At 42.1% G+C, this 23,985-nt stretch overlaps 1 pseudogene; it reads left to right on the top strand.

The window, feature by feature from the left end:
- Positions 1–6,412: 6,412 nt before the first annotated feature.
- Positions 6,413–23,985, top strand: part of LOC101842556 — a 35,163-nt pseudogene continuing 17,590 nt past the window's right edge.

Below are 23,985 nucleotides of genomic sequence, written 5' to 3'. Positions count from 1 at the left end.
ATCCACTTTTTACGTACTGCAATGTTGCTTATTGTAGTATCTGTGAATTTTCAACTCTACCAGCAATACCTGCTTTTGTTGTTTTTTATAGTTTTGTCAGTGTTTCACTACCTTTCTGATTTGTGCCATTCTGATTATTATAAAGTACCATCTTGTTTAAAGTGTGCTTATTCTTAGTTTTTCTTTTGCTCAGTTTTGCATGTATAATCTGCAAGAATCAACTTCAATATTTTATTGTTTCATCTTATTTTTGTTTAAACTATGTTAGATAATCTAAATAACTTAGTTCTCAGTGTTTATTATTAAAGTATTTAAAATGGTATTTTCTCTATTCCTTTAGATATATTTTATCAATATTGCTGGTTAGGTTTTCACTGTTACTTATCTGCTTTCTAAGTTTTCCTGATTTTCTTGTTAACCCAAAGATATCTTGTAGGCATATATTACCTTTTAGAAGTTAACTCTTTTGTTGCTTTTTACCTACATTGCATTATTGTTTGAAAACATGGTTTGTATGAGACAGGATCTCCCGTAGCCTGGACTGGCGACAGATTTATTTTGTAGCAAAGGATGACCTTGAACTACTGATCTTCCTGCCACCATCCTTCAAATATAGGCATTTTGGGCTTGCACCAACAAACATGTATGTTTTTATAAGATATAGTTTCTTTGTGGCCCAATACATGATTAATTAGTTTTGTGAATGTCTTCCATTATACTTGAAAAGAATATACATTTTTTGATACTGCATTACAGATTGCTGTCTTTAATAAATATCTGTAAATTTATATTTGCTTGATTTGTAAACTTGTTTCTTTTTGAGAACTAAATATATTAAAAAAGTTATAGGCTGGAGAGATGGCTCAGTGGTTACAAATAAATTCTCTGTAGAATTACATTGTTAGAGTGATAGAGAGATGGGTCAGAGGTTAAGGGCACTGGCTGCTTTTCCAGAGGTCCTGAATTCAATTCCCAGCCACCACATGGTGGCTCACAAACCATAGTGGAATCTATGCCCTCTTCTGGCGTAAAGGTTTATGTGCAGATAGAGCACTTGTATACATAAAATAAATAAATCTTAAAACAAAACAAAACAAAGAGAATAACACTTTTAATACCAGGCAGAGGCAGGCAGATCTCTTGAGTTCACAGCTACCTTGGTCTATAGAGCTAGTGCCAGGACAACCAGAGCTACACTGAAAATCCTATCTTTTTTTTTTTTTTTTTTTAATTACACTGTTAGGTGTCCATAGTCTACTGTTGGTAAAATGTATCTACAGGAAAGCTTTTCTTTTGGGTATTGTCGGCAATATTGTACATTTTGTCTATTACGTCATTATTTTGTGTATGTAAGTATTCTTGTGTGTTTTGAGGCTGCATATGGAAATAAGAGGATACTTTGTAAGAGTTCTCAGCCAGGTGGTGGTGGCGCACGCCTTTAATCCCAGCACTCGGGAGGCAGAGGCAGGTGGATCTCTGTGAGTTCGAGGCCAGGCTGGACCGACGGTCTCCAAAACAATACAGAGAAACCCTGTCTCGTAAAAACCAAAAAAAAAAAAAAAGGAGTTCTCTTTTCACTGTTGGGTTCTGGGATTAAACTTAGCCTTAGCAGTAAGCATCGTTCACCTCCAAGCCATTTCACCAACACCTCTTTCGTGCAATTTGCATGTGTGTAATTGGTCTGGGTTTTATAGTTTACATTTTATTTAGTGTGTCTTTGATATGTATGAGGGCATATGTGTGGTATTATGTGACAAAACTGTGGATACAAATCATGTCTACTTGTCACAAATAGGGAGCCCATGAGTCAAGATACTATCAAAGTCCAATTTGATGAACCAGTGAATTTTCTTGGGGTTATTTACAGGAGACAGCTGCATTACCAAAACCCATCCCAGATTGGATGACAAAAGTTGGTGGGCTGGAGAGAGTTCCTTCTAAGAGACTTACTCAGTTGTTCTAAACCTTTCCTAGGCAGCTGGTTTGATCTCAGAGTCTTGGCAACTTGGTGTGTCTACTCTTAGGAAAGAGGAACCTAGTGAATCTGGTCAGTTTCAGGAACTTCTGAAGCTATTTTGAGTTGTTTGCCCTTTGGATTAAGCAGCTTCCCTAAAGGGTGGAATGTTAACATGACTCACTTAGAGGTTAGAGGGTATAATTTGCAGGAAGCAGTTCTTTCCTCTTGATATCAAACTTAAGGTGTCAAGTTTAATGGCTGGCACCCTTATCCATTGAGCCCATCCATTCAGCCCTTGTTTCTGAATTCTTTTTTTTTTTTAAGTCTTTTTATTTTTAAATTTAAATTAGAAACAAGGTTGCTTAATGTGTCAATCCCAGGTCCTTCTCCCTCCCCTCCTCCCAAGCCCTCCCACCAACCCCTCGGCCTGCCTCCCCAAGTCCCCACTCCTTGCCCCAGGGAGGGTTAAGCCCTCCATGGGGGTTATCCATAGTTTGCCATTTCATCCAGGGCAGGGCCTAGGCCCTCCCCCAAGAGTTCAGGTTGAGACAGCATCTCTCATTGTGTGATGGGCACCCAAAGTCCATTAGTATGCCAGGGATAAATCTAGGCCCCATAGATTGCCTAGGCCTCCTCACGCTTCTTTTATGTCTTGGCGTAAATATTTTACTGTATCTTGTTTCTGTAATACAGTTTTGGTTTTCCCTAACCACTCATGGTATCACAATTTGTGTTGGTCTTTCTTCTAGAAGAGTAGAACTGGTAGATTAAAAAAACAAAAACAAAAAACCAAACAGTACACATGTGGATAGAGCTCTAGTGGCACTATGAGGTGTATGTGTGTGTGTGTGTGTATAAATTAACTTAGCTTATAAAATGTGGTTGAAATACTCCCAACAGTTGTCTAACAGCTGTTACCTTGTGTCCTGCACACATGCACATGTGAAATCATATACAAGAAAAGACTATGCAACTTCTGCATGAAGCTTCTCTGATTACCCTAATATCCATGTGAAAAGTTAAAAATCTTGAGAAGAGCATAGGTGCATTAATCTGCCTTCCAGTGACTGAAAAAAGCATTTGAGAATATATCTGAGACAAATCTGGTGATGAGCCATATTGATTACTTGGGTTAGTGGACTCTACCTCTACCTCTCCCAGCTTGTATCCTACTAGGTCAACAAAAATTCTGACTACTCTTTTCATGGGGTTATGGGGACTATCTTTAATTCAAAACATTTGCGTGAACCAGTTTTCAGGGTTTTGCAAATGTGCGCTGGCCAAGCTGTTGCAAATCATCTGGTAAACAAGCATTTCCTAACAAAATCCTTTGGAAATATTTATCCTTTTCTTCCTGGAGCATGGCTGGTAGCCAGTCACATAGGGAATGTCTCCAGTAAATCTAAAATCCTTACCTCTAAAATCAGCCCCTTTTAAGGTGTAGAAGTTGGGGATTTCGTGACATGCTGGTACTGTGCAAGATTGAGTTATTTGTGGTTTGAATTTGCAAGATGTGAACACTGATTGCAAGAAAACCTGAGTTGGTTGGTTTGCTTTTGCTGCTCTACAGCTGAGGCCAAGACTATAATGAACATACTGTCCTCGTTATCTCCAAGGAAGCGTTTTCTTTGTTCACCAATGTGCTTTTATCTAAACTGCTGAGCCATCCCTTCAGCCCTCAATTTGTCAAGTAAAAGAAAGTTATCAGGAGGGAGAAAGGGTAATCAATTCAGTTAGCTCTCTTTAAGGTTAATGTAGGGAGAGATCTTAGGCACCTGCACCACTGACCACGCCCGCTTGGGCGTGGTCACAGGTGTGTAGTAGGGACCGGAGATAAGAGCTTGGGGAGAGGAGGCACCTGCTCTCTTATGGCTGTGATTATGATCGGAGATCAGAGTGTGCTGACCCCAGTTCTCGGCTTCTCATGTGACTCCCCTCTCTCAAGTAAAGTATAGTACGGCCCCCTTTTTCCGATATCCTTGGCGTGGCTTGTTTCCATCATCAGGTTAATAAGAGTCATTTCATTCTGCAAGAACTTGGAACAACCACAAACTTAAAAATACCCTGTTGTGGTAACTATAAGAATCTTTAGCCTTTAATCCCAGCACTTGGATGGATCTCTGTGAGTTTGAGACCAGCCTGATCTACAAGAGCTAGTTCCAGGACAGCTTCCAAACACCACAGAGAAACCCTGTCTCAAAAAACCAAAAAAAAAAAAAAAAAAAAAAAAAAAAAAGAATGTTTAGTACACTTTTAATCCCAGCACTTGGGAGGCAGAGGCAGGCGGATCTCTGTGAGTCCAAGACCAGCCTGGTCTACAAGAGCTAGTTCCAAGACAGCCTCCAAAGCCACAGATAAACCCTGTTTCCAAATACCAAAAGACCAAAGGGGGGAAAAATGTTTAGTACAAATACATCCTAAGAACATAGGTGCTTAAAGTATTCTTAGTACATGCCTATAATTCTACAACTGAATAAGAATGCTTATTGTTCTCTCAGTGGTTGGGATTCAGTTCCCAGAGTCTCTGTATACTCTCTTCTATCTTTCACAGGTACCAGGCATTTATGTTCTGCACAATACATACAGGCAAAACACTCATACACATAAACATAAATCTTAAACAAAAAACAAGCTGGGCAGTGGTGGCACATGCCTATAATCCTAGCACTTGAGAGGCAAAGGCAGATCTCTGAGTTGGAGGTCATCCTAGTCTACAGAGCAAGTTCCAGGACAGCCATAGAGAAACTGTCTCGAAAACGGCAACAACAGCAAAACAAATTACACCCCATCCCCCCCCCAAAATTACCCCTGACATAATAATGGAATGAGGATTAGATGGCCCTAATTAATTTTAATTTCTTGATTCTGAGGGTTATGGTTATATGAAGATTGCCTTTAAAAAAGGAAATTTATGCTAAAATATTTCTACTTGGGAAATGCAGACCACTAACTTATTCTTAAATCTTTAGAAAATTGTATGGACTTCCAGCTTTTCCGTCTATGGTTGTAAAAAATGGAGGAATAAGCAAATAATAAATGGTATTGTCTATGCATTTGCATGTTTACATATAGTTAAGGAAGGTCTATATCAAACTATATAAATACTTCACAAAAAAGGCTGCAGTCTATGTATACATATACATATATAGTTTGTATGGCCATGACTGTTGGACAAATGCACTGATCCATAGCATCATAGCAGATCATTTGGGTAATCGATAAAGGTAGTGGACAGGAGGGAACTTATGTGGCCTAGAAAGATGATTTTTCTTGATCTGTGTGTGGGTTTCACAGACACATTCACTTTGTGAAAGCTCACTGATGCATTCAGGATGTTCGCAGCCATCTGTATGTATTTTATACTCTGTAAAAAGCTTTTCCTAAAATACAATTTTAGGTCAAGCTTGGTGGCACATGACTAGTCTAATTTCAACTAGGTGAGAAGCTGAGGCAGGAGGACTACTTGAGCACCCAAGTTCTTGACCAGTCTGGGCAATAGAGCCTCAATAAAAGACAGTTGGTGTTCACTTAATCATGATTCTACCCAAGTTGCAGTTCACATTCCTTGTAACTATGTAGGGCTTCATTGAAATGACTTTGACACTAGAGTCACTGACCTGGGAATTGAAACTTGGGTTCTTTAGGTGTGTGTGTGTGTGTGTGTGTGTGTGTGTGTGTGTGTGTGTGTGTGTAGGTGTTTGGGTGTGTGGGTGAAGAGGCCAGAGGTTGAAATTGAGTGTCTTCAATTGCTGCTCAGTGATTAGCTTTTCTGGCTGACCATCAATACTAGGATCCTCCTGTCTCTGCCTCCCCAGGGCTGGGATTATTGAGCTGAGAACACCCAGCTTTTTATGTATATGCTGGGACCTGCATAGCAAGCATTTACTGAACCATCTCCCCAGACCCAAGGGACTTAAAAATACAGATTTCTAATTATTAGTCACAGAATCCCATGAAAAGATGTTAGTAGGTAGTCTTGAAGCAAGTTCAATTGCAGCTGGTATTTGTCTTGTGTGGGCTTTGGGGGCTGACTGCACAGGCAGCAGAAATTCACCAAGCAGGGTTCAAATTTGGCTCCTTATGTAATACTGAGATGAATTTGAAAGTCTTTGGACCTCAGTCTCTTTAGCTGTAAAATTAATAAATGAAGCTCAAGGTGTTGTTTAGGTGTGATGATCTACATAGGATTTCCCTCATAAATTCTTGACAAATGGGGGACATTCTGCCCGTGGCAGCTATAACAAACAGCATCGTTTTTATGTATGAAGTTCAGCAATATTTGAAGCTGTTTTGTAGGAACAAAATGCCATCAACAGTGTGATGACATCAGTAGATCATGTACAATATGTAGGCTACATAATGATTTTATTTTTGCTGTTATATGAATATACCCTCCCCCTGCCAATTTTCCAGTTCTCAAAAGTCTATGGCTCTGTGTTCACTCTGTATTATGGCATGAAGCCCGCTGTGGTGTTGCATGGATATGAAGTCATAAAGGAGGCACTTGTTGGTCTAGTAGAGGAATTTTCTGGAAGAGGTGACTTTCCAGTACTTGAAAAAGGGTACAAAGGCCTGGGTAAGTGTGCATGCCTGAGTTGGGCTGTGGCCATGCAGATGAAACAAGATGAGCTGATTGGGCAGCTCTAGGCCATCAAGATGGCTCCATGTGCCAGTTCCTTGTCTGTTTCCTGACTAGTTCCTGTTTCGCACTCTGGTAGCAATCATTCTCAGCAATGGGATAAAATGGAAGGAGATCCCACATTTCTCCATCATGACCTTGCAGAACTTTGGGATGGGGAAGAGGAGCCTTGAGGACCATGTACAAGAGGAAGTACAGTGCCTTGTGGCGGAATTGAGGAAAACCAAAGGTAGGCGTCACTTAGTGTCACTTACTAGATTGCTCCCTTCTCCAATGATCTCCATGGCAATGCTACTGGGGTAGCCAGATCTTATGTTGAGGGAAATGCTTGGCAACGCTAGGCAAGTAGGATGGTTTGGTACAGAGAACTAAGGAAGATTTTGTAGCTCAGTGCCTTCTGTGTCTGTGGGAATTAAAAGTGCATTACATTTTATTTTGGGCCAAACTTTACTTTCAAACAATGCCATATGGATAGAAGGACATTTGGTGATTTTTCCCCATAGCATAATTGTAGGCTAACCATTCTAAAACATTTCACTAGGATGTGTTTGTGAGAGGACATTACTGGTGAGCCACTACTCTATGGGATGTGAAACCATGCATGATTCCACTTAATTAGTCTGGTTTGTAGCTTCAGCCTCCCTGACAGCCTGACAGTCCGGGCGTCTTTAAAGGTCCGTGTCGGCAGTGTTCACAGTAGTGTATGCATGGTTTCTAGTTCTTAGGCATCATTAATGCTCCCTTAGTGCTTGGGATTTGCGTCTCTGCTTTTTACTGTGTAAAGATGTCAGCTGGAGCTACTCAGGGTTACTCACTGTGCGCTTTGTCATTTGTATTGCAAAAAGGAAGTTGTAAATTGATTTATTGATCTAAATCTCAATTACTATTAATGCTTAACTTCAACTTTCCTAATGATAGTTTGGCTCTATTTCAGTTCTTATTATCCTGTATCTTTATTTTTGAACTAATTTTCAATTTTATTTTCTACATTGTATGAGGCTCTGACATCTTGGGCTTCCCCTCCCAAGGCTAGATAATTGATAACAATAGCAAAGGCTTTCCCTAAAGCTTGGTTTTGGCATACAAACCAGCCTGTCTATGGTCCTCAAGCACCCCTTTTAGTAAATACCCACATTCCAAGTCCATGCTCTTGCTGTAAATACATCCAGGGCCAGGTGTGGGACAGCTAGTGACCCCTCACACCCATGGCCGAGAGATCTCTGCAGTTAGTCAAACTCTCCCATGCTAAGTTTACAAAGTCTGCCTTTCCTGTCAGTCATCCCTTTGCATACAAATTCCAGCAAAGACCTGGCTCTCTGCTGTCCCTTTACCATCAGCTTCTTGGCCTGTGGTGCTTCTTTGGGAGCTACCCATCTGTCATGCTATCGATGGCCCCTCCTGTGGGAACTGGCCTTGTCCCTTCTAGGGCTCTGTTAAAGGGCAACCTAATCTGTGAGCCTCACTGTGTCTGAATGAGAACAAAATTGTGGCTGAATTTTGAAGCAATTGGATCTTGAGTTAGAATATTGATGGTAATTTTACCTGCCCTCTGCTCTTGGCTTTACTCATCTGTGATGTAGTTTCCACTATAAATATGGTTTTCAGCCCGATTTCCAAGTGCCCTCGGTATTTGCATGTCTCTTCAAAGGGAAGTGGAGGGCAAGACTGGGAATCAGACTTTCACTGTGAACTCCTGTAAATCTCAAATTAATAATTCCCAAATGACTACCCCTTTCTCTCCTAGGCTAAAAAAAATCGGAACACTCAGTGCTATGGTGTGTTATAATAGAAAAATGGCTTGGCTTAGGTAGTTAACTACTAGATAGGCTTATTCTGTTGGATCCCTTATCACCTGTGCACAGATACCTTTTTAAGCTAGCAAACAATAATTGTATGTATTTAAAGAGTCCAATAAGGAATGTGACACTTGCGTCATCATTTGTAATGATGAAGTATAGTCACTAGCATTTCACCTTAGACGTTTATCCGTCCTTTTTCTTGGGAGAATTAGAATCACTCCTTCTAGTTCCTGATAAAGTATGTAATGAGTTGATGTACACTACTGCCATTGGGCTGTGCTGTGGAAAACTGGATGTTATTCCTCCTATGTAGCTGTATTTGTTTCCTATTATCTAGCCTTCCTATTCTCCCTACATAGCCCTTTTAACCTCTTGCAAATACCAACCCACTTTGGTTTTTGTAAGATCAACTTGTTTTTTATAGTTTCCACTATGAAAGAGAGCATGAAGTAATGGTTTTCTTTGTCTGACTTATTTCAGTTAATGTCGTGTCCCCTAATATGTCCCTTGTAGTATACAGGAGAGGATTTCATCCTTTTTAAAGACAGTAATATTTGATTGTGGATATAAATCTCAGTTATCCTACTTGTGGACACTTCTGTTGGCTCCATTTCCTTGCTATTGTAAGTAGTGTGCATGTTTTGACTCATCGCCCTTATTATAGCTGATGGGCACTTTTAGACTTTTCACATTGAAATTTATTAGTAATTTTATTAGAACAGTTCCGCTGAGAATTGTCCACAAACATTCCCTCTGAACTAATTTGCTTTTCTGTAAAGTAATGGAATGGAATGAAGTTATGTTAAAGTGAAAAACTATAGAGGCTGGAGAGATGGCTCAGTAGTTAAGAGCATTGACTGCTTTTTTTTTTTTTTTTTTTTTTTTTTTGGTTTTTACGAGACAGGGTTTCTCTGTGTTATTTTCGAGGCTGTCGTCCAGCCCAGCCTCGAACTCACAGAGATCCAGCTGCCTCTGCCTCCCGAGTGCTGGGATTAAAGGCGTGCTCCACCACCGCCCGGCTAGCATTGACTGCTCTTACAGAGGACCCCCTCCCCCCAGATTTGGTTCAAAGTACACAACATGATGGTTTACAACCATATGTACCTCCAGTTCTAGGGGATCAGATGCCCATTTTTAAGCCTCTAAGAGCACCAGGCACACACATGGTGCACACACATACATGCAGACAAAACACTTATACACATAAAATAATAAATCTTTTTTTCCTTTTTTATTATTTTAATTTTAAATAGCTTGTTTTACGTGTCAATCCCAGTTACCTCTCCCTTCCCTCCTCCCTCACCCCCTACCATCCCTCCCAGCCTCCCAACTTATCGCCATTTCCTTCCACTTAGGAGATATCCAGAGTCTGTCATTTCACTCTGGGCAGGGTCCAGGCACTCCCCTAAGAGTCCAGGCTGAGAGAGCATCCCTCTTTGTGTTATGGACACAGGAAGTCCGTTTGTATGCCAGGGATAAACACTGATCTAATGCCCAGGGCCCCATAGGTTGCCCAGGCCTCCTCACTGACACTCACATTCAGGGGTCTGGATCAGTCCCATGCTGGCCTCCCTGCTGTTGGTCTGGGGTCTAAGAGCTCTCCCCTGTTCAGATCAGCTGTGTCTGCTGGTTTTGCCAGCCCATCCTTTGCCAGTTTTCTCATTGCTCCTCTCTCTCTGTCACTGGGTTCCTTGGGTTCAGTTCAGTATTTAACTGTGGGTGTTGCCTCTGCTTCCATCAGTCACTGGATGAAGGCTCCAGGATGGTTATAGACATCAAGTTCATTATCAGGAATGGGCATTCGGGGTGGTCTCTCCACTATTGCTTAGCTTGCCAGTTGGTGTCATCCCTTTAGATCACTAGAGGTCACACTGGTGCCTGATCTGTCTTCTAACCTATGATTCCCTCTTCCCCCTATTCTACCCCCCACTCAACTTCCTGTACTCCCATGACCTACTCTCTCTTTCTCTTTTCCCCCTCTCTTCTTCCCAGCTCCCACTCCCCCCACTCCTCACCATGTTCCCCATCTGTTCAGATGATCTTGCCTTATTCCTCTTCTCTGTAAAATAATAAATCTTAAAAAGGAAAGGCACTGTAGTATTCCTTTGATGACTATGTCACGCAATAACACAGACCTCCACTAGAGGTCGGGCTTTCCCAAGCCAATGTGGGTTCTGACTGGTGATAGTGAACATTATTTCCAGAACAGAAAATTCTTGCAATTTTTTTCCTACACTAAAATAAGAAGGAAAGGATGCCACTTATCAATTTAATCTTTATGTTTGACTTGTATATGATTTAAATTATTAATGAAATTTTTAAAAAGCTTAATTTATTTTAGACAAGCAAATCTATCTTCTAGTAATGGGTGCTTTTTACTTTACTTTTATTTTATTTTTGGTTTTTTGAGACAGGGTTTCTCTGTATTGTTCTGGAGGCTGTCCTGGAACTCTCTCTGTAGACCAGGGTGGCCTCGAACTCACAGAGATCTGTCTGCCTCTGCCTCCCGAGTGCTGGGATTAAAGGTGTGCACTACCAATGCCCGGCTTGCTTTTTACTTTTTAAAAAATGATATTGGAGTCAGATATTTGTAATATCCAGAATCTGGAAGCAACCTAGATGCCCCTCAAACTGAAGAATGGATACAGAAAACATGGTACATTTACACAATGGAGTATTACTCAGTGGAAAAAAAAAAACAATGAAACTTGAAATTTGCAGGTAAATGGATGGAACTGGAAGAAAACATCCTGAGTGAGATAACTTAGTCATAGAAAGACAAACATGGTATGTACTCACTCATATATGGATTTTAGACATAGAACAAAGGATTACCAAACCACACCTCCAGAGAAGCTAGGAAACGAGGAGGACCCCAAGAGAGACAGACAGGGTCCCCCAGTGAAACGGAAAGGGACAAGATCTCCTGAATAAATTGGGAGCATGGAGGGGCAGGAGAAAGAGGAGGGGAGCAAAGGGGGGAGGAGAACTTGAGGGATCAGGAAGATTGAGTGGGGAGAGGAATAGAGGAGATCAAGAAAAGAGACACATCAATAGAGGGAGCCACTATAGGTTTAAAGAGAAATCTGGCACTAAGAAATTATACAGAGATCCACAAGGATGGCCCCAACTAGGAATCTAAGCATCAGTGGAGAGGCTGCCTTTGATGCCCTTACCCTATAATGAGATTGATGACTACCTAAAATGCCATCCTAAACCCTTCATCCAGTAACTGATGGAAGCAGAAGCAGAGATCCACAGCCAAGCACTGAGCCAAACTCCTGGAATCCAGTTTCAGAGAGGGAGGAGTGGTGAACAAAGAGGTCAAGATCACGCTGGGAAAACCCACAGAAACAACTGACCTGAGCAAGTGGGAGCTCATGGACCCTAGTCTGACAACTGGGAAACCAACAGAGGACCAAACCAGGCCTCCTGGACGTGCGTGTCAGGAGCACTGGATAGTCTTTGGGGCCCCTGGCAGTGGATCAGTATTTATCCCTAGTGCATGAACAGACTTCAGGAGCCCGTTTCCCATGGAGGGTTACTCTCTTAGCCTAGATACACAGGGGAGGACCTAGGCCCTGTCTCAAATGACTTGACAGATTTTGATGATCCCTCATGAAAGGCCTCACCCTCCCTGGGGAGTGAATGGTGCATGGGATTGAGGGGTTGGTGGGGGGAATGGGAATGGGAGGGAGAGGGAACTGGCATTGATATGTAAAATAAGGTTGTTTCTAATTTAAATAAAATTTATAAAAATTATATTGGAGATTGAATGTGGGGTCTTACATCTGCTAAGAAAGTCTCAACCACTGTGTTTTATCAAAATCTTTGATTTCATGTTTTATTTTAAGATAGAATCTCTCTAGTGGGCCCAGAATCATCTCAAACTCACTATAGCCCAGGCAGGCTGAAAACTTAACGATAGTCCTGCTTCAACTTCCTGAATAAGTAAGGTTACCTGCATCATCAGGTCAGAGTGTTTTTATTTTATTATTTAAAAAGAATGTTACTTATTATTATTATTGATTTATATGTGTGTGTGTTTTGCCTGCATTTACATCTGCACACCAGATAAGGAATTGAGTCTCATGGAAATACAGTTATAGACTGTTGTAAACTGCCAGTGGGAGCTGGGAACTGAACTTGATGGACAAATTTAATGAAAACCTCAGACTCTTGAGCTCCCCGTGGGTACAGGTGAGGTCAAAGGCTTTCTTCCTAAGGAACTGCCTGGGCCCATTTCCTCTGAGAAGCCCACAACATTGTAGGGACTGAGTTGTGGCATGAATGTTTCCAGACTGGACATTTTAGAAATGCGATGTACAGTTTTCTCTTCCTTCCTTCCTTCCTTCCTTCCTTCCTTCCTTCCTTCCTTCCTTCCTTCCTTCCTTCCTTTTTCTTTCTTTCTTCCTCCTTCCCTTTTTCTTTCCCTCCCCCTCCCTCTCTCCTTTACTTTTAAACATATTTTTTCAGCTCTGTGTGTGTTGTGTGTTTTGGGGGGTGGTGGTGGGTTGGGTATAGGTGTCAGCTGGAGTTATTTATTGGTGGTTATGAGCTGCCAAATCTAGGTTCTGGGGTTCTGGGAACCAAACACCAGTCCTTCAACATGAGCATGTTCTCTTAACTGCTGAGCCGTATCCCCTGCTTCTGGTGCTATAGGTTTTTCATTTTTCCCTTGTACTTACTGTGTTCTGTAGGCAGAATGTGTTTGCTTCGTCACTTTTCTAAGTTGTTTCTGTAGAGCTTCTGTTCTTTGTCATGCTTGTCCTCCAAAGTCTCCGTTGCTTTAGTTTCCGACAGAAATTGTTTTACTGTGAGGGTTATAGATGACAAAGAAGGTGGAGAATAGAGATGGACAAGGGAAGGAAGGGAGAAGGTGATATGGTAGAGATACAAAACAAAGAAAGGAAAGAAAGCAAAAGACGAGAAGTAGGAATGAAGAGTAGAAGAGACAGGGAGGAGAAATCCCACCAGACTGGCTCTGTGCCCAGGAGCTCAGCCCCTGAGTTCAGGAGCCAGCAGAAAGAAAAGCTTAGGGTTCTTTCCCAGGGTTATTTCCTAGCTTGTGCTTGTCCTGGGCATGCTCTGGCATTTTGAAAATATTAGTATATATGGATGCTTTTGAGTGGCCTGATTTTCCAAGGATATTCTTTCTCCAGTTCTTTTTTACCATGGGCCTCAGTTTTCTGCCAGGAGCTTTGTTTGTAATCTTTGCCCAGGCGGCCTCCCAGGAATATCAGTGGAATGTTGCTTAACCAGTTAAAATAAAGTTTTCTCATAGTCTTTGCAACTTTTCCACCCTGAGGAGTTCTGACTTAGATGAAACAAAGACAAAATGTTGTACCCAGTCCTTTAGCTTCCCCTACCCTGTTAGTTAAAACAGAGAAACACCACCTCCCATCCCCTGTAATCAAGGGCCATAGTTCTACACGGTCTGGTGGGATTTCTTCTCCCTACACAGCTGTTATACAAAAGGTGGTGGGCCCAGCATTTTGTGACTGGGTTTATCTCCATCAGAATGCATTCATTCTGGTGGGCCAACCTTCTGCTTTGAATCCCCACCGTATAATTGCTATGGACTGCAGTAAGATGCTGACAAGAACCTCTGAGTACTAGACTAGTACAAAGACTCAGAGGCCGTCTGAAGCTGGGTCTCTAGCTGAGAAAGTAATGAGAATTAGGATATTAAGATGATCTGCATTTGGAGTGTATAAAAAATTCTGTTGGGCTGTCATGTTCAATAACATCACTGCCTATCAAGTTGGCATCACTCTGTATAGATGATTGTTTTGTGGTCTTATAGTAGTCATTTGACCACTGTTATGTAAGAGTATTTGTCACTAAATACAGAATTGAGTTTCATGATGTCTTTGAGCCCTTCCCGGTTATAAAACATGATTTTATTACTGAGGCCAGCCATTAGTGGTAGAAGTATCAGGGAGTGACTCTGCTATTCAGGTCAACTGAACTTCCTTGACCTCTTAGTTTACCTCATGCAGGTGAGGCATAGCCTTTCTGTAGTTCACAGTTGTAGGTAAAAAAAGAGAGAGTGGATGTAAAGATGCCTTAGGGATGGAAAAATCATTGACTTGGATGTTGGAGATGCTTATCATGTCTGGCCATATGGTCAGTCTACTGCAGTCTCTATCAGCACTTCCCTTTGTACAATTTGTGCACTGAAATGCTTCTCAAGTTCACCCAAGTTTTTAAAAATTATTCTCCTATACATTACATCTTGACTACAGTTACCCCTCCCTATACCTCTCCCAGTGTCTCACTGCATGGCCTCTTCCTTTTCCTCTACTTCCTACAGAAAAGAGCAGACCTCCCAGGAATATCAATGGAAAGTTGCTTAACCAGCTAAAATAAGACTAAGCACAAACTCTGATATCAAGGCTGGAAGAGGCAACCCAGTAGGAGGAAAAGGGGCCCAAGAGTAGGCAAGAGAGTCAGTGTCACCTCCTACTCCCACTGTGGAGAGTCCCACAAGACTACCAAGCTACACAACCATAAAATATATGTGGAAGATCCAGCTCAGACCCATACAGGTTCCGAGATAGTTTCTTCAGTCTCTATGAGTCCCTATGAGCCCTTCTTACTTGATTTGGTGGCCACATTCTCCTGATGTGCTAGTCCTCTGACTCTTATAATCCTTCCTCTCCCTTTTATGTGGATTTCCCCTAGCTCCACCTAATGTTGGGTTGTGTCACCCTAGTTTTTTTTAAACTTTTATTTAAATTAAAAGGCAATCTTATTTTACATACCAATACCAGTTCCCTCTGCCTCCCATCCTCCCATGCCCCCAACCAATCCCTCATCCCACTACCTGTCCCCTCCTTAGGGAGGTTGAGGCCTCCCAAGGGGGAACATCAAAGTCTAACATCATTTGAGTGCAGGACCTAGGTCCTCCCCCTTGTATCTAGGCTGAGAGAGTATCCCTCCATAGGAAATGGGCTCCCAAAGCCCATTCGTGCACTAGGGATAAATACTGGTTCCACTGCCAAAGGCCCCATAGACTGCCCAGGTTCCCCAACTGACACCCACATTCAGGGGGCCTGGTTCATTCTTATGCTGGTTCCCCAGCTGTCCATGAGCACCAATTTGCTCAGGTCAGCTGTTTCTGTGGGTTTTCCCAGCATGGTCTTGACCCCTTTGTTCATCCCTCCTCTCTCTCTACAATTGGATACCAGGAGTTCAGTTCAGTGCTTAGCTGTGCTTCTTTGCTTCTGCTACCATCAGCTACTGGATGAAGGCTCTATGATGGCATTTAAAGTAGTCATCAATCTCATTATAGGGCATGTAAGATAGCCTCTCCACTATTGCTTAGATTCTTAGTTGGGTTCATCCTTGTGGAACCCTGGAGATACCCTTAGTGCCAGATTTCTCGTTAAGCCCATGATGGCTCTCTCTACTAAGGTATCTCTTTTCTTGCTCTCCTTCTCTGTTCTTCTCCCAACTTGACCTTCTGGATCTCTCATGTTCTACTTCTCTCTCCCCTTCTCTTTCTCCTACCTCCCTCCCTCTCCCCCATGCTCCCAATTTACTCAGGAGATCTTGTCCCTTTCCCCTTCTCTGGGGATCCATGTATGTCTCTCTTAGGCTACTCCTTGTTTCCTAGCTTCTGTGGGGTTCTGGATTGAAGGATGGTTATCCTTTGCTCTATGCCTAATGTTCACTTATGAGTTAGTACATACTATGTTTTTCTTTCTGTGTCTGGGTTACCTCACTCAGGATGGTTTCTTACCTCACTCAGGATGGTTTCTTCTAGTTCCATCCATTTGCCTGCAAATTTCAAGATGTCGGTTTTTTTTTTCTTGCTGAGTAGTCTCAATTGTGTAAATGTGCCATATTTTCCTTGTCCATTCTTTGGTTGAGGGGCATCTAGAGTGCTTCCATGTTCTGGATATTACAAATAATGCTGCTATGAACATAGTTGAGCACACATCCTTGTTGTATGAATGTGCATCCTTTGGGTATATGCCTAAGAGTGGAATTGCTAGGTCCTGAGGTAGACTGATTCACATTTTCCTGAGAAACCGCCACACTGATTTCCAAAGTGGATATAAAAGTTTGCACTCCCACCAGCAATGGAGGAGTGTTCTCCTTTCTCCACATCTTCTCCAGTATATACTGTGTTGATGTCTTTTAAAAAATTTTATCTTATTTTACATATGAGTTCCCTCATTCCCTCCTCCTCCCATCCTCCCATGCCTCCCACTGACACCCCCATTCACCCCTGCCCACTCCCCAAGTATAGTGAGGCCTTCCAGGGGGGATCATCAAGGTCTGTCACATCATTTGGAGGAGGGCCTAGATCCTCTTTGGTGTATCTGGACTGCAATAGTATCCCTCTATAGGGAATGGGTTCCCAAAGTCTGTTTGTACATTAGGGATAAACACTAGCTCTACTGTTATAGCTGCCATAGACTTCCCAGGCCTGCTAGCTGGCACCCACATTCAGAGGCCTTGATTTGGTCCAATGCTGGTTCCCCTGCTTTATGACTAGGATCTCTGTGCTCTCACTATGTCAGGCCAGCTGTTTCTGTGGGTTTCTCCAGTTCAGTCTTGGCTCCTTTGCTCATCCCTCCTTCCTTTCTAAAATTGGATTCCAGGAGTACAGCTCAATGGCTCAATTCTTAGCTGTGGGTGTCTGCTTCTGCTTCGATCAGTTACTGGGTAAAGACTCTAGGATGGCAATTAAGGTAGTTATCAATCTCATTATAGGGGAAGGGCATCAAAGGCAGTCTCTCCACTACTGCCTAGATTCTTAGTTGGGGTCATCCCTGTGGATCCTGAACATTTCTCTAGTGCCAGACCTCTCTAAATCTATACTGGCTCCCTCTATCAAGGTATCTCCTTTCTTGCCCACCTCTATTCCTCCCCTGTCTCAGTCTTCCTGATCCCCCTTGTTCTCCTCCTGACTCTTCTCCCCTTCTCTTTTTCTTACCTCCCACCTCTCTTCCCTTGTGCTACCAATTTGCTTAGGGGTTCTTGACCCTTTCCCCTTCTTCAGGGGACCATATGTTTTTCTTTGTAGGGTCCTCCTTGTTTGCTAGCTTCTCTGATATTGTGGATTGTAGACTGGTAGTCCTTTGTTCTATGTCTAATATCCATAAATGAGTGAGTACATACCATGTTTGTCTTTCTGTGACTGGGTTACCTCACAGGATGTTTTCTTCCAGTTCCATCCATTTGTCTGAAAATTTCAAGTTTTCATTGTTTTTTTTTCCCACTGAGTAATGCTCCATTGAGTAAATGTACCATGTTTTTTGCATCCATTCTTCAGTTGAGGGACATCTAGGTTGCTTTCAGGTTCTGGCTATTACAAAAAACGCTGCTATGAATATAATTGAACATATATCCTTGTATGAATGTGCATTTTTTGGGTATATGCCAAAGAGTGGAATTGCTGGATCTTGAGGTAGACTGATTCCCACTTTCCTGAGAAACTGCCATACTTATTTCCAAAGTGGTTATACAAGTTTACTCCCATGAGCAATGAAGGAATGTTCTTCTTTCTCCACATCCTCTCCATCATAGACTGTCATTGGTGTTTTTGATTTTAGCCATTCTGGCCAGTTTAAGATGGTATCTCAGAGTTGTTTTGAGTTGCATTTCCCTGATGGCTAATAAATTTGAGTTCTTTAAGAGTTTTTCAACCATTTTAGATTCCTCTATTAAGAATTCTATGTTTAGTTTTGTACCCCATTTCTTAATTGGATTATTTGGTGTTTTGGAGACTAGCTTCTTGAGTTCATTGTATATTTTGTAGACCAGCCCTCTGTTAGATGTGGGGTTGGTAAATATCTTTTCCCATTCTGTGGGCTGCTGTGTTTTCTTATTAATTGTGTCCTTTGCCTTACAGAAGCTTCTCAGTTTTAGGAGATCCCATTTATTACTTGTCAATCTCAGTGTCTGTGCTACTGGTATTATATTCAGGAAGCCATCATCTGTACCAGTTCGTTCAAGGGTACCTCCCAGTTTCTCTTCTAAGAGGTTCAGTATGGCTGGTTTTATGTTGAGGTCTTTGATCCATTTGGAATTAAGTTTTTATTTATTTATCTAAATTAGAAACAAGCTTGCTTCACATGTCAATCCCAGCTCCCTTTTCCTCCTCTCCTCCCTACTCCCACCAACCCCCCATCTAATCCTCACTCTACTCTCCAGGGAAGTGAGGCCCTTCATGGGAGATCTCCAAAGTCTGTCATATTGTCCAGGGCAGGGCCTAGGCCCTCTCCCATGTGTCCAGACTGAGAGAGCATCCCTCCATGTGGCATGGCCTCTCAAAGTCCATTTGGATGCCAGGGATACATACTGATCTAGTACTTCAGGCCCCAAAGCTTGCCAAGGGCTCCTCACTGACACCCACGTTCAGGGAGTCTGGATCAGTCCCATGCTAGCCTCTTAGTCATCAGTCTGAGGTCCATGAACTCCCCCTTGTTCAGGTCAACTGTTTTTGTGGGCTTCACCTGCTCAGTCATGACCCCTTTGCTCATCACTTCTCCCTCACTGCAACTGGTTTCCAGTAGTTCAATTCAGTGTTTAGCTGTGGGTGTCTGCTTCTGTTTCCATCAGCCACTAGATGGACATTCTAGGATGGCATAAAAGGTAGTCATCAATCTCATTACTGGGGAAGGGCATTTAAGGTAGCCTCTCCACTATTGCTTAGATGGCCAGTTGGTGTCATCCTTGTAGATCTCTGGAAATCTCATTAGTGCCAGATCTCTCCTCAAACCTATAATGACTTCCTCTATTATGGTATCTCTTATCCTACTCTCCTCTATTCTTGCCCTGACTCAACTTCCCTGCTCCCCCATGTCCTCCTCTCCCCATCTCTTCTCCCCCTCACTTTATCCCAGTTCCCTGTCTCCTTCCCATATGTTCCCAGTCCAATCAGGAGATCCTGTCCCATTCCCCTTTCCTGGGGTACCATCTCTCCTAGAGTCCTCCCTGATTCCCAGACTCTCTGGCGATAGGATTGTAGGCTGACACTCCCCTGCTTCATGTCTAAAATTCATATATGAGTGGGCATATACCATGTTTGTCTTTTTGTGACTGGGTTATTGTTGGCTTCAACGGACGCTGTAACGATACGCGACACACAATTACTGAAAGTAACGCTAAGTATTTTATGTAGAAAATTACTCACAAGTTACCAAACCCAGAGAAGCCCAGCAGATCTCAGCTAGCGACTGGACCGGAAGCCGAACTCCAGGAAAAGAGAGCGAGACTTCCTGTGCGCTGTCTTTTATGCCTTCCCCCATAACGCCCCTAGCCATGCCCAAAAGTGGGCCTGGCTAGTGACGTAGTTCCGCCTACGTACGTATACGTCTTTACGTCCAGCCGTATACGTCTTTAGTCCTGCCTAAAGTGGGTGTGGTTAGCGGTGTGGTAAACCGCCCTTTTATTACCTCATCTGTATGCGCCTCTAGTAAGTCACATGTTTAATGGCGGCATAGACTTAGTAAGTCACATGTTTAATGGCGGCATCAGACTTCCTCCTACAGGTTATCTCACTCAGGATGGTTTCTTTTAGTGCTGTCAATTTGCCTGCAAACTTAAGATTCTATTGATTTTTTTTCTGCTGAGTAATACACTACTCTTCATTTGAGGGGCATCTAGGTTGCTTCCAGGTTCTGGCTATTACAAATAATGCTTCTATGAACATAGTGGGACACAGATCCTTATTGTGTGGATATCCATCTTTTGAGTATATGCCTAAGAGTGGAATTGCTGGATCTTGTGGTAGACTGAGTCCCATTTTCCTGGGAAATCTCCATACTGATTCCCAAAGTGGCTGTATGAGTCGGCATTCCCACCAACAGTGGAAGAGTGTTCCTTTCTCTCAACATCCTCTCCAGCGTAAGCTGTCATTGATGCTTTTGATTTTAGCCATTCTGACAGGAGTGAGATGATATCTCAGAGTTGTTTTGGTTTGCATTTCCCTAATGGCAAAGGATGTTGAACACTTTCTTAGTGTCTCTCAGCCACTCCTCTGTTGAGAATTCTCTATTTAGTTCTGTAGCCCACTTTTTAATTGGATCCTTTGGTGTTTTAGAGACATGTTTCTTGAGCTCTTTTTTTTTCTCTCAATATATTTTTTTTATTTAAATGTCAATCCAAGCTCCCTCTCCCACCCCCTCCTCCCTTGACCCTCTACCAGTCTCCCTAACCCCCCACCCAGTCCTCATACTATTCCCCAGGGAGGGTGAGGCCCTCCATGGGGGATCTCCAGAGTCTGTCACTTCATCTGGGGCAGGTCCTAGGCCCTCCCCCCATGTGTCCAGGCTGAGAGAGGTTCCCTCTATATGGAATGGGCTCCCAAAGTTCATTGGTATACCATGGTAAATACTGATCTACTATCCAAGGCCCCAGAGATTGCCGAGGCCTCCTCACTAACCCCACATTAAGGGTCTGGATCAGTCCCATGCTGGCCTCTCAGTCATCAGTCTTGGGTCCAAGAACTCCCCCTTGTCAGGTCCACTGTCTCTGTGGGTTTCACCAGAACAGTCTTGACCCCTTTGCTCATCACTCCTCCCATTCTGTCATTGGGTTCCAGGAGTTCAGTTCAGTGTTTAGCTGTGGGTATCTGCCTCTGCTTCCATCAGTTACTGGATGAAGGTTCTAGATGGCATATAAGGTAGTCGTCAATGTCATTATCAGGGAGGGGCAATTAAGGTAGTCTCTCCACTATTGCTTAGTTTTCCAGTTGGTGTCATTCTTGTAGATCTCTGGAAATCCTACTAGTGTTAGCTCTCTCCTCAAATATATATAGAGGAGATATATAAAAATATATATATCAAATATATAATAGAGGGAGTCATTATAGTCTATTATAGTATCTCTCATCTTAGTCTCCTCCATTTCCCCCCCAACTCAACCTTACTGCTCCCCCATGTCTTCCTCTCCTCTCCTTTTCTCCCTGTCCCTTTTTCTTGGTTCCTTCTCCCCTCCCCCTATGCTCACAATCTTCTCATGAGATGTTGCTTCATTCCCCTTCTCTGGGGCATCTTGCATATCTCTCTTGGGAACCTCCCTGTTTCCCAGATTCACTGGCAATGGGATTATAGGCTGACACTCCCTTGATCCATGTCTAGAATCCATATATGAGAGAGTACATACCATGCTTGTCTTTTTGTGACTGGGTTACCTCACTCAGGATGGTTTCTTCTAGTGCCATCCATTTGCCTGTAAATTTCAAGATTCCATTGTTTTTCTTTGCTGAGTAGTACTCCATTGTATAAATGTACCACATTTTCTCTATCCACTCTTCAGTTGAGGGGCATCTAGGTTGATTCCAGGATCTGGCTATTACAAATAATGCTGCTATGTGCATAGTGGAACAGATGTCCTTGTTGTATGAATGGGCATCTTTTGGGTATATGCCTAAGAGTGGAATTTCTGGGTCGTGTGGTAGAGTGATTCCCATTTTCCTGAGGAATCCCCATAATGATTTCCAAAGTGGCTGTACAAGTTTGCACTCCCACCAGCAATAGATGATTGTTCCACTTTCTCCACATCCTCTACAGCATAAATTGTCATTGGTGTTTTTGATTTTAGCCATTCTGACAGGAGTAAGATGGTATATCAGAGTTGTTTGGAGTTGCGTTTCCCTAATGGCTAAGAACGTTGGGCATTTTCTTAAGTGTCTCTCAGCCATTTTAGATTCCTCTATTGAGAATTTTCTATTTAGTTCTGTAGACCATTTTAAAAATTGGATCCTTTGATATTTTAGAGACTTGCTTCTTGAGTTTTTTGTAAATTTTGGAAATCAGCCCTCTGTCAGATATGGGGTTAGTGAATATCTTTTCCCATTCTGTGGGCTGCCTTTTTGTCTTGTTGACTGTGACCTTTGCCTTACAGAAGTTTCTCAGTTTCAGGAGGTCCCATTTATTACTTGTCTATCTCAGTGTCTGTGCTACTGGTGTTATGTTCAGGAAGTAGTCACCTTATACCAATTTATTCAAGAGTACCTCCTACTTTCTCTTCTAAGAGATTCAGTGTGGCTGGATTTATGTAGAGGTCTTTGATCTGTTTGGACTTAAATTTTGTGCATGATGATAGATATGGATCTATCTGCAATCTTCTACATGTCAGCATCCAGCTATGCCAACACCATTTGGTGAAGATGCTTTATTTTTTCCATTGTATAGCTTTAGCTTCTTTGTCAAAAATCAGGTGTTCATCGGTGTGTGGGTTACTATCAGGGTGTTAAATTCGATTCCATTAGTCTACCTGTCTATTTTTTGTGTCAATACCAAGCTGTTTTCAGAACTATAGCTCTAAAATAGAGCTTGAAGTTAGGAATGGTAATGCCTCTGGAAGTTCCTTTATTGTACAGGGTTGTTTTGGCTATCCTGGGTCTTTTGTTTTTCCATATAAATTTGAGTATTTTTTTCAAGGTCTATGAAGAATTGTATTGGAATTTTGATAGGGATTGCATTGATTTTATATATTGCTTTTGGCAAGATTGCTGTTTTTACTACATTGAAACTACCTATCCAAGAGCATGGGAGACCTTTCCATTTTCTGGTATCTTCTTTAATTTTTTTCTTTAACACTCAAAGTTCTTGATCTACAGGCCTTGTACTTGTTTGGCTAGCGTTACCCCAAGATATTTTATGTTGTTTGTGGCTATTGTAAAGGGCAAAGTTTCTCTGATGTCTTTCTCAGACTGTTTATCATCTATATATAGTAGGAGTACTGATTTTTTTGGGGGGTTAATCTTGTATCCTGCCACTTTGCTGAAGGTGTTTATCAGCTGTAGGAGTTCCCTGGTAGAATTTTTCGGTTCACTTATGTAAACTATCATATCATCTGCAAATAGCAAGAGTTTGACTTCTTGCTTTCCAATTTGCATCTGCTTGATCTCCTTTTGTTGTGTTAGTGTTCTAGCTAGTACTTCAAGTACAATATTAAAGAGATGTGAAGAGAATGTACAGCCTTGTCTTGTTCCTGATTTTAGAGGAATCACATTGTGTTTCTCTTCATTTAGTTTGATGTTGGCTATTTGCATGCTGTATATTACTTTTATTATGTTTAGGTATGCTCCTATTATCCCTGATCTCTCCAGACCTTTATCATGAAAGGGTGTTGGATTTAGTGGAACACTATTTCAGCATCTAGTGAGATGATCAGGTGCTTTTTCTTTTTCAGTTTTTTTTTAAAGATTTATTTACTTATTATGAATACAACATCCTGACTCCGTGTATGCCTGCACACCAGAAGAGGGCACCAGATCTCATTACAGATGGTTGTGAGCCACCATGTGGTTGCTGGGAATTGAACTCAATACCTCTGGAAGGGCAGTCAGTGCTCTTAACCTCTGAGCCATCTCTCCAGCCCCTTTTTCAGTTTTTTTATATGGTGAATTACATTTACAGATTTTCATATGTTGAACCATCCCTGCATCTCTGGGATGAAGCCTACTTGATCATGGTGGATGATTTTTCTGATGTATTCTTGGATTTGATTTGCCAGCATTTTATTGAGTATTTTCGTATCAATGTTCATGAGGGAGACTGGTCTGTAGTTCTCTTTGTTAGCTGTGTCTTTGTGTATTTTGGGTACCAACGCAATTGTAGTCT

This window comes from Mesocricetus auratus, unplaced genomic scaffold (assembly GCF_017639785.1).
Source record: "Mesocricetus auratus isolate SY011 unplaced genomic scaffold, BCM_Maur_2.0 Super-Scaffold_4256, whole genome shotgun sequence".
Classification (NCBI taxonomy): Eukaryota; Metazoa; Chordata; class Mammalia; order Rodentia; family Cricetidae; genus Mesocricetus; species Mesocricetus auratus.
Note: the sequence above shows the minus strand (reverse complement) of the source record. Positions and strands in the feature narration are given on the sequence as shown.